The following is a 12,500-nucleotide window of genomic DNA, read 5'->3' as shown; positions in this document are numbered from 1 at the left end:
GACTAGGAACACCTTCATGTAGGAGAGACAAGTCTCACATGGACTAGGAACACCTTCATGTAGGAGAGACGAGTCTCACATGGACTAGGAACACCTTCATGATTGAGAGACAAGTCTCACATGGACTAGGAACACCTTCATGTTTGAGAGACAAGTCTCACATGGACTAGGAACACCTTCATGATTGAGAGACAAGTCTCACATGGACTAGGAACACCTTCATGATTGAGAGACAAGTCTCACATGGACTAGGAACACCTTCATGATTGAGAGACAAGTCTCACATGGACTAGGAACACCTTCATGATTGAGAGACAAGTCTCACATGGACTAGGAACACCTTCATGATTGAGAGACAAGTCTCACATGGACTAGGAACACCTTCATGTTTGAGAGACAAGTCTCACATGGTCTAGGAACACCTTCATGATTGAGAGACAAGTCTCACATGGACTAGGAACACCTTCATGTTTGAGAGACAAGTCTCACATGGACTAGGAACACCTTCATGTTTGAGAGACAAGTCTCACATGGACTAGGAACACCTTCATGTTTGAGAGACCAGTCTCACATGGACTAGGAACACCTTCATGTTTGAGAGACAAGTCTCACATGGACTAGGAACACCTTCATGTTTGAGAGACCAGTCTCACATGGACTAGGAACACCTTCATGTTTGAGAGACCAGTCTCACATGGTCTAGGAACACCTTCATGTAGGAGAGACGAGTCTCACATGGACTAGGAACACCTTCATGTTTGAGAGACAAGTCTCACATGGACTAGGAACACCGTCATGTAGGAGAGACGAGTCTCACATGGACTAGGAACACCTTCATGTTTGAGAGACAAGTCTCACATGGTCTAGGAACACCTTCATGTTTGAGAGACAAGTCTCACATGGACTAGGAACACCTTCATAGTGAGAGACAAGTCTCACATGGACTAGGAACACCTTCATGTTTGAGAGACAAGTCTCACATGGTCTAGGAACACCTTCATGATTGAGAGACAAGTCTCACATGGACTAGGAACACCTTCATGTTTGAGAGACCAGTCTCACATGGACTAGGAACACCGTCATGTAGGAGAGACGAGTCTCACATGGACTAGGAACACCTTCATGTTTGAGAGACAAGTCTCACATGGTCTAGGAACACCTTCATGTTTGAGAGACAAGTCTCACATGGACTAGGAACACCTTCATGTTTGAGAGACAAGTCTCACATGGACTAGGAACACCTTCATGTTTGAGAGACAAGTCTCACATCGACTAGGAACACCTTCATGTTTGAGAGACAAGTCTCACATGGACTAGGAACACCGTCATGTAGGAGAGACAAGTCTCACATGGACTAGGAACACCTTCATGTAGGAGAGACAAGTCTCACATGGACTAGGAACACCTTCATGATTGAGACACAAGTCTCACATGGACTAGGAACACCTTCATGTTTGAGAGACAAGTCTCACATGGTCTAGGAACACCTTCATGTTTGAGAGACCAGTCTCACATGGACTAGGAACACCTTCATGATTGAGAGACAAGTCTCACATGGACTAGGAACACCTTCATGATTGAGAGACAAGTCTCACATGGACTAGGAACACCTTCATGTTTGAGAGACAAGTCTCACATGGACTAGGAACACCTTCATGTTTGAGAGACCAGTCTCACATGGACTAGGAACACCTTCATGATTGAGAGACAAGTCTCACATGGACTAGGAACACCTTCATGATTGAGAGACAAGTCTCACATGGACTAGGAACACCTTCATGTTTGAGAGACAAGTCTCACATGGTCTAGGAACACCTTCATGTTTGAGAGACCAGTCTCACATGGACTAGGAACACCTTCATGATTGAGAGACAAGTCTCACATGGACTAGGAACACCTTCATGTTTGAGAGACAAGTCTCACATGGACTAGGAACACCGTCATGTAGGAGAGACAAGTCTCACATGGACTAGGAACACCGTCATGTAGGAGAGACAAGTCTCACATGGACTAGGAACACCTTCATGTAGGAGAGACAAGTCTCACATGGACTAGGAACACCTTCATGATTGAGAGACAAGTCTCACATGGACTAGGAACACCTTCATGTTTGAGAGACCAGTCTCACATGGACTAGGAACACCTTCATGTTTGAGAGACAAGTCTCACATGGACTAGGAACACCTTCATGATTGAGAGACAAGTCTCACATGGACTAGGAACACCTTCATGTTTGAGAGACAAGTCTCACATGGACTAGGAACACCGTCATGTAGGAGAGACAAGTCTCACATGGACTAGGAACACCGTCATGTAGGAGAGACAAGTCTCACATGGACTAGGAACACCTTCATGATTGAGAGACAAGTCTCACATGGACTAGGAACACCTTCATGTTTGAGAGACCAGTCTCACATGGACTAGGAACACCTTCATGTTTGAGAGACAAGTCTCACATGGACTAGGAACACCTTCATGTTTGAGAGACAAGTCTCACATGGACTAGGAACACCTTCATGTTTGAGAGACAAGTCTCACATGGACTAGGAACACCTTCATGTTTGAGAGACAAGTCTCACATGGACTAGGAACACCTTCATGATTGAGAGACAAGTCTCACATGGACTAGGAACACCTTCATGATTGAGAGACAAGTCTCACATGGACTAGGAACACCTTCATGTTTGAGAGACAAGTCTCACATGGACTAGGAACACCTTCATGATTGAGAGACAAGTCTCACATGGACTAGGAACACCTTCATGTTTGAGAGACAAGTCTCACATGGACTAGGAACACCTTCATGTTTGAGAGACAAGTCTCACATGGTCTAGGAACACCTTCATGATTGAGAGACAAGTCTCACATGGACTAGGAACACCTTCATGATTGAGAGACAAGTCTCACATGGACTAGGAACACCTTCATGTTTGAGAGACAAGTCTCACATGGACTAGTCACAACTTCATGTTTGAGAGACAAGTCTCACATGGACTAGGAACACCTTCATGTTTGAGAGACAAGTCTCACATGGACTAGGAACACCTTCATGTTTGAGAGACAAGTCTCACATGGACTAGGAACACCTTCATGTTTGAGAGACGAGTCTCACATGGACTAGGAACACCTTCATGATTGAGAGACAAGTCTCACATGGACTAGGAACACCTTCATGATTGAGAGACAAGTCTCACATGGTCTAGGAACACCTTCATGTTTGAGAGACAAGTCTCACATGGACTAGGAACACCTTCATGTTTGAGAGACACGTCTCACATGGACTAGGAACACCTTCATGATTGAGAGACAAGTCTCACATGGTCTAGGAACACCTTCATGTTTGAGAGACAAGTCTCACATGGACTAGGAACACCTTCATGATTGAGAGACAAGTCTCACATGGTCTAGGAACACCTTCATGTTTGAGAGACAAGTCTCACATGGACTAGGAACACCTTCATGTTTGAGAGACAAGTCTCACATGGACTAGGAACACCTTCATGATTGAGAGACAAGTCTCACATGGACTAGGAACACCTTCATGATTGAGAGACAAGTCTCACATGGACTAGGAACACCTTCATGATTGAGAGACAAGTCTCACATGGACTAGGAACACCTTCATGTAGGAGAGACAAGTCTCACATGGACTAGGAACACCTTCATGTAGGAGAGACGAGTCTCACATGGACTAGGAACACCTTCATGATTGAGAGACAAGTCTCACATGGACTAGGAACACCTTCATGATTGAGAGACAAGTCTCACATGGACTAGGAACACCTTCATGTTTGAGAGACAAGTCTCACATGGACTAGGAACACCTTCATGTTTGAGAGACAAGTCTCACATGGACTAGGAACACCTTCATGATTGAGAGACAAGTCTCACATGGACTAGGAACACCTTCATGATTGAGAGACAAGTCTCACATGAATCATTACAACAACATCTACAGATGCCAACATGCAGCTCTCCGTCAGGAGTCAGGACTTTGGGTCGAGGAGAAGTTGGACATGAAAACACAGAAAACCGACATGTAAAAGTAGTTTTAACGCAGAGTCTGTATCAGTGCAAGGAAAACACGCTTCTGATCATGTGATCAATGTATTCAACCCTGGAGGTGAAGCCTGTAAGCCTGCAGCAGGTTCTTGGTAGATGTTCCAGGTCCACTGAGGAGGAAACCCCAGGGCAGACCCAGGATTTGAAAGAGCAACTATTGTCTCAACATCTTTGTGTCAGAATCTCAGGTAAGCAGCAGAAGATGCACCATGATGAGTATGTTAACTCAAGAGTATTAACAACAAGATTATTTTACGTAACCATACAAATGTATGTGAAAATATATTCAATAAAGAATGAATGAAAAAATGATGCAAAAGACAAGAAATAAAGGTAGACTGAAGGCACACATGAGGGTTTCATATCATGGTAAAACTTAAACTTTAAAAATAAATGATATTCTCAAACTATTCATTTGAATGTTTTATGCTTTAGATATTATCTAAAGATTCTAAAGAATAAAACACATTTTTCATATACTTAACAACTTTTATGCATCAGATGCAAAAAGTGCTATTATTCCATAAAATGAATTGTGTGATATTTGACTTAAAAAATGATAAAAAAAAAACACGAAAAAAAGGGTATTAATGAAGAAAAGAAGGTATTTAACAAGTTACATGTAGAGTTGAATACAATTGTTGGACAAACATTCATAAAAGTCAGTTTTGTTTGCGCATGGATCCATAAACTGATGAGAAACTATGATCAAGAGTTTGTTTTTATCTCTTCATCATATGTTGTTGATGTTACAGCTTCAAACGTGAGTCGTCAGGTTACGTTGTTGCCTCGTTTAAGATTGACGACACAAACCTGTTTGGAATCAAATCAAACTTGAGTTTCTCGTCTCTGTCACATGACGCCCATGTTTGCTCGTCACCTCAGAGTTGAATCACAGACTGGTTGGTCAAGTCTTGCAGATTCAACTGCAGCTTCATTGATGAGGTCACAGCTGCTGAATGTGCTCACCTGTCACAAGGTAAACACAACATGACATATTAGCACCACCTTCTCTGACTCGCTGCGTCACACTGGGTTTTTGGTGCGACGTACAAACGTCTATTGAAGATCATGGTCGTTGCCCGTCATTGAAAGAAGGTCAAAATGAGTCGTGAGGGTTTAATCCTGGATCAGAGCTCGACTCTGTTATGTCCACAGGTGTATTCATGACATTTATTTGATTAAACAACGGATGTTGATCGTGAAAGTCATGCCAGGACACGTCTTGTCTTGTTTCTTCCTCCGACAATTAAATCCGGCAGAACCTGCCGCCCAGGATCATGTGATAACACGATTATTTCAGCGTTCTTGTTGGACCAGTGAGTTCCTTTCATTAATATTTATCGAGGTATTGGAACGAACAATATGTGTGTTTCATCCATTGTTTTGATTGTTGAAGCGCTTTGTCAACCTGGTCTGGAAAAGTGCTCTACGAATATTATTTATTTACTTACTTACTAACTTACTTACTTACTTACTTTCTTACTAATTTACTTACTTACTTACTTTCTAACTTACTTTCTTACTAAGTTACTTACTTACTTTCTTATTAACTTACTTACTTACTAACTTACTTTCTTACTAAGTTACTTACTTACTTTCTTACTAACTTACTTACTAACTTACTTTCTTACTAAGTTACTTACTTACTTTCTTACTAACTTACTTACTTACTTTCTTTCTTTCTAAGTTACTTACTTACTTTCTAACTAAGTTACTTACTTACTTTCTTACTAACTTACTTACTAACTTACTTTCTTACTAACTTACTTACTTACTTTCTTTCTTTCTAAGTTACTTACTTACTTTCTTACTAAGTTACTTACTTACTAAGTTACTTACTTACTTTCTTATTAACTTACTTACTTACTAACTTACTTTCTTACTAAGTTACTTACTTACTTTCTTACTAAGTTACTTACTTACTTTCTTACTAACTTACTTTCTTACTAAGTTACATACTTTTTTTTTTACTAAGTTACTTACTTACTTTCTTTCTTTCTAAGTTACTTACTAACTTACTCTCTTACTAAGTTACTTACTAACTTACTTACTTACTTACTTACTTTCTTACCAAGTTACTTACTTAGTTAGTTCTTACTAAGTTACTTACTTACTTACTTTCTTCCTAAGTTACTTACTTAGTTACTTGTCGTGCTCACTTTGCTTCTTATATGTTTCCTAACTGCAGACTGCAGACTTTATTTTTTTTTAATTTATTTTATTCTATTGTATTTTGTTAATAGTGTTAAATTTCTAATTTTGTAAATAATTTGTATATTTTTAAGATAAGATAAGATTTTTATTTAATTTTGGATTATCTCTTTTATTATTTCTTTTTTCCTTGCACTTTATTTTTTTCAACTGTGCTGTTGTAAAAGTGTGTTTCCTCTCTGGATGAATAAACAGTTTCTATTCTATTCTAGACTCTGCACTGTAGCTCGGTGTGGTCTGTGGTGTCACACATGGGTCTGTGCCGGATGTTTCTACAACATGCAGCGTTTATCTTGACATTTAACATCCATTAATGTCCACTGATTATGTTTCTACCGTTCAAGCTCAGGAATGAACCAAAACAAGAAGGTAAAGAAACAGGAGTTTGTTTTCTATTCAAAACGTCCAGAAGCTTAAGACTTTTAAGATCATTTGGTGATGTGATCAAACGCCTGGTAAGTAAGTAAGTAAGTAAGTAATATTTATTTATATAGCGCTTTTCGAGACCAGGGTCACAAATCGCTTTAACAATCAAAACAATACTCAAAACAGTACATACTTCAAAGATCAAGATAATACTGAGAACAACACAGGAGTTCGAGAAATTCAAGGAAAAGCCTGAACAAATAGAAACGTCTTAAGATGTTTCTTAAAGGAGTCAGTAGATCATCAAGAGCAAAGAGAGAGAAGATCGTTCCAAAGCTTAGGAGCAACAGCCTGAAAAGATTTCTCTCCTCTGGTCCTGAACCGTGTGCGTGGAACCATAAGTAGATTCTGATCCACAGACCTCAGAGCCCGAGCTGGGGTGTAAGGCTGGATCAGATCAGTGATGTAAGGAGGAGCCTGACCATGAATAGATCTGAAAGTAAGAACCAGAATTTTAAAGTTGATCCTGAAAGAAACTGGAAGCCAGTGAAGAGTTTTAAGGATCGGAGAAATGTGAGTTCTTCTACTAGAGCGGGTCAGAATTCTCGCTGCAGAGTTTTGAATCAACTGCAGACGAGAAGATCCTTCTTGTTAAGACATGAAAACAAACTGTTACAATAGTCCAGACGAGAAGAAACAAACGCATGGATTATAAGATCCAGATCATGTTCCGACAACATTTTCCTAAGTTTAGAGATTTTTCTCAGTTGAAGGAAACAGTTTCTGGTCAGTTTTCTTCAGTGTTGAACAAGAGACATGTCTTTATCAAATACAACACCCAGGTTTCTCAGGCTCAGTTTGACAGACTGACCTAAGTCACCCAAGTACTGACTCAACCCTGGAACCTTATCATCAGGAGCAATCACCAGAGTTTCAGTTTTGTCCACATTTAGCTTCAAAGTGTTTTCACTCATTGTTTGATTTCTAGCAAACAATTGACTAAGTTCAGCCTCTGGGGCTCAGTTGGGTCAAAAGAGCAGTAGAGCTGGATGTCATCAGCAAAAATGTGATAAGAAACATCTGGAAATCTCTGAATGATTTTACCAAGGGGAATCAAGTACAGCAAAAACAATAAAGGACCCAGAACAGAACCTTGAGGGACTCCACACAACAGATCTGCCGATTCAGACCACATTTGATTGGCAGATACACTAAAACTGCGCCCAGAAAGGTAAGATGAGAACCATTCTAACACAGACCCAGACAGTCTTCATCCCTCAGTCTTCTCAGCAGGATCTGGTTCAACTGTGTCAAAGGCTGACGACAGATCCAAGAGAACCAGAACATCATGATGTCACTGGACACTTTCAATAAAGCTGTCTCCGTAGAGTGATGTTTACGGAAGCCAGACTGAAACTTCTCATGATGTGATGGTGATGTGTGTGTCTGTCCGTCAATCCATCTTTATCTCTATCCGGGTGTCTGTCTGTTCGTCTCTCTATGTATCTGTCTATCTAGCCTCCTGTCCAGGGTGTCCCCTGCTTCTCGCCTTTAAAAACTGGGATAAACTCCAGCCCCCCAGGACCCACATAAGGGATTAAGCGGCAGAAAATGAATGAATGAATGAAGACATTTAAATGTAAAAAACAGTATAAAACATATTAACAACATATTTATTACAAATATTGTTATTTGATCAAAAACGCACAGTTCACATCAATTTCAATGGTATGAAAATTGTCATTCTCCACATCCTCCTCTTCTCCGGTGACATTCCAGGAACATGTGTGATAACCATCTCGCAGCATAATTGCAGAGCAGTCTGACCACGGATTAGACATCGTTGGTCACAGTAGGTGGTTTGACATCGTCTGAGCGACTTCCCCCGAGAAAAAGAATTCTAATGACAGGGTCTGATGTTTGTTTGCAACGTCCTTCAAAGTCTGCAGCGAAGAAAGTTCATGTTGTTTTGAGTGGAGCAGCTGCTGCTAATACTTCCTCGATCATCTGCTGAAGACAAAGTTTGTCGTTCTTGTGTTCATACTGAGCTGCTGACGAACTGAAGAGAGCAAACATCCTGTGACAACATCACGTTCAGCAGGAACACAACCATGAAGGCCACGTTTTACATTCAATAACATGTTTTGTTGTGTTTAAATTGTTGGTATTAAACATGATTTAACTTTTATTGAAGTGTAACTAGTGTGTGTATGTGTGTGTGTTGTTGTGATGTGTGACTCTATTGTAACATCAGTGTGTGTGTGTTGTTGTGATGTGTGACTCTATTGTAACATCAGTGTGTGTGTGTGTTGTTGTGATGTGTGACTCTATTGTATCATCAGTGTGTGTTTGTGTTGTTGTGATGTGTGACTCTATTGTAACATCAGTGTGTGTGTGTTGTTGTGATGTGTGACTCTATTGTAACATCAGTGTGTGTGTGTTGTTGTGATGTGTGACTCTATTGTATCATCAGTGTGTGTTTGTGTTGTTGTGATGTGTGACTCGATTGTATCATCAGTGTGTGTGTGTTGTGATGTGTGACTCTATTGTATCATCAGTGTGTGTGTTGTTGTGATGTGTGACTCTATTGTATCATCAGTGTGTGTGTGTTGTGATGTGTGACTCTATTGTATCATCAGTGTGTGTGTTGTTGTGATGTGTGACTCTATTGTATCATCAGTGTGTGTGTTGTTGTGATGTGTGACTATATTGTATCATCAGTGTGTGTGTTGTTGTGATGTGTGACTCTATTGTATCATCAGTGTGTGTGTGTTGTTGTGATGTGTGACTCTATTGTATCATCAGTGTGTGTGTGTTGTGATGTGTGACTCTATTGTATCATCAGTGTGTGTGTGTGTTGTTGTGATGTGTGACTCTATTGTATCATCAGTGTGTGTGTGTTGTGATGTGTGACTCTATTGTATCATCAGTGTGTGTGTTGTTGTGATGTGTGACTCTATTGTATCATCAGTGTGTGTGTTGTTGTGATGTGTGACTCTATTGTATCATCAGTGTGTGTGTTGTTGTGATGTGTGACTCTATTGTATCATCAGTGTGTGTGTGTTGTGATGTGTGACTCTATTGTATCATCAGTGTGTGTGTTGTTGTGATGTGTGACTCTATTGTATCATCAGTGTGTGTGTTGTTGTGATGTGTGACTCTATTGTATCATCAGTGTGTGTGTGTTGTTGTGATGTGTGACTCTATTGTATCATCAGTGTGTGTGTGTTGTGATGTGTGACTCTATTGTATCATCAGTGTGTGTGTTGTTGTGATGTGTGACTCTATTGTATCATCAATGTGTGTGTTGTTGTGATGTGTGACTCTATTGTATCATCAGTGTGTGTGTGTTGTGATGTGTGACTCTATTGTATCATCAGTGTGTGTGTTGTTGTGATGTGTGACTCTATTGTATCATCAGTGTGTGTGTTGTTGTGATGTGTGACTCTATTGTATCATCAGTGTGTGTGTGTTGTTGTGATGTGTGACTCTATTGTATCATCAGTGTGTGTGTTGTTGTGATGTGTGACTCTATTGTATCATCAGTGTGTGTGTGTTGTTGTGATGTGTGACTCTATTGTATCATCAGTGTGTGTGTGTTGTGATGTGTGACTCTATTGTATCATCAGTGTGTGTGTTGTTGTGATGTGTGACTCTATTGTATCATCAGTGTGTGTGTGTTGTTGTGATGTGTGACTCTATTGTATCATCAGTGTGTGTGTGTTGTGATGTGTGACTCTATTGTATCATCAGTGTGTGTGTGTTGTTGTGATGTGTGACTCTATTGTATCATCAGTGTGTGTGTTGTTGTGATGTGTGACTCTATTGTATCATCAGTGTGTGTGTGTTGTGATGTGTGAATCTATTGTATCATCAGTGTGTGTGTGTGTTGTTGTGATGTGTGACTCTATTGTATCATCAGTGTGTGTGTGTTGTGATGTGTGACTCTATTGTATCATCAGTGTGTGTGTTGTTGTGATGTGTGACTCTATTGTATCATCAGTGTGTGTGTTGTTGTGATGTGTGACTCTATTGTATCATCAGTGTGTGTGTTGTTGTGATGTGTGACTCTATTGTATCATCAGTGTGTGTGTTGTTGTGATGTGTGACTCTATTGTATCATCAGTGTGTGTGTTTTGTTGTGATGTGTGACTCTATTGTATCATCAGTGTGTGTGTGTTGTGATGTGTGACTCTATTGTATCATCAGTGTGTGTGTTGTTGTGATGTGTGACTCTATTGTATCATCAGTGTGTGTGTTGTTGTGATGTGTGACTCTATTGTATCATCAGTGTGTGTGTGTTGTGATGTGTGACTCTACTGTATCATCAGTGTGTGTGTTGTTGTGATGTGTGACTCTATTGTATCATCAGTGTGTGTGTTGTTGTGATGTGTGACTCTATTGTATCATCAGTGTGTGTGTTGTTGTGATGTGTGACTCTATTGTATCATCAGTGTGTGTGTTGTGATGTGTGACTCTATTGTATCATCAGTGTGTGTGTGTTGTTGTGATGTGTGACTCTATTGTATCATCAGTGTGTGTGTGTTGTGATGTGTGACTCTATTGTATCATCAGTGTGTGTGTTGTTGTGATGTGTGACTCTATTGTATCATCAGTGTTTGTGTGTTGTGATGTGTGACTCTATTGTATCATCAGTGTGTGTGTTGTTGTGATGTGTGACTCTATTGTATCATCAGTGTGTGTGTGTTGTGATGTGTGACTCTATTGTATCATCAGTGTGTGTGTGTTGTGATGTGTGACTCTATTGTATCATCAGTGTTTGTGTGTTGTGATGTGTGACTCTATTGTATCATCAGTGTGTGTTTGTAAAAAACTCTTTTCATTGAAATATTGACATTAGAAAATGATCTTAAGCTCCGCCCACTGCAAACACTTTGGATTCTTTCCTAAATGCTTTTTTTCCCGGAGTCAGCAGGTTGAAACTTCTTATGTCCTGGAGTTTTGAGTTCAGATCTCAAAATTTGTTGACGTCATACGACATTTAACGTCTCAATTAAAGTCGTTACAACATCTGTGAACAATTTGATAAACAGTTGATAATGTACTTTTGATCATGTTCCAGAAAACACACCCAGCGAGGGATCAAAATGTCAACCACACCCGAAAAAAACAAACCCTCCAAACGATCAAGTGCATCAGTGTCACTGTATTGTAGCTTCGTTTGTCCACTGGAGACTCATGACCTAAAGTCCATCGAGACCAAACATCCTCATGTGGAAATACTGAAGGATCAACCAAGATTAACATTTCGTTGCAAACGAGTTTTGGTGTGTGTTGGTGTCTGTGAAGATGATAAGAACCCTGACTTCGTTTTATCATTAAATTATTTTTTGGCAATTTTGATCTACAGTTGGATTGAATTCCTGGAAACTTTTTACAGTTTCTGTGCAACAGTTGTTATTTATTTTTAGCCTCACAGACTGATCTTGTAAACGTCACGCTTACTGGTAACACATAAAGTGAAGCGAAACCTAAGTCACGAGTTGAGAAGTCATGGTTTCTCTTCCTGATCATCTCAGGCCAGTCAAGCTTATGATACACGACTGCAGGACCTCACAGAACTAGAACATGAAGAAGGTTTAAAGACTCCAGGGAGGAACCTTCTTTGGGTTAACATCGTGGCTCCAAGTTCTTTAGGTCCTACATACCTGTACCTACATACCTTTAGGTCCTACATACCTGTACCTACATACCTTAAGTCATACATACATGTACCTACATACCTTTAGTCATACATGTACCTACATACCTTTAGTCATACATGTACCTACATACCTGTACCTACATACCTTAAGTCATACATACCTTTAGGTTCTACATACCTGTACCTACATACC

The sequence above is a fragment of the Callionymus lyra genome, chromosome 11 (genome assembly GCF_982586985.1).
Source record: "Callionymus lyra chromosome 11, fCalLyr1.hap1.1, whole genome shotgun sequence".
In the NCBI taxonomy this organism is placed as follows: Eukaryota; Metazoa; Chordata; class Actinopteri; order Syngnathiformes; family Callionymidae; genus Callionymus; species Callionymus lyra.
Note: the sequence above shows the minus strand (reverse complement) of the source record.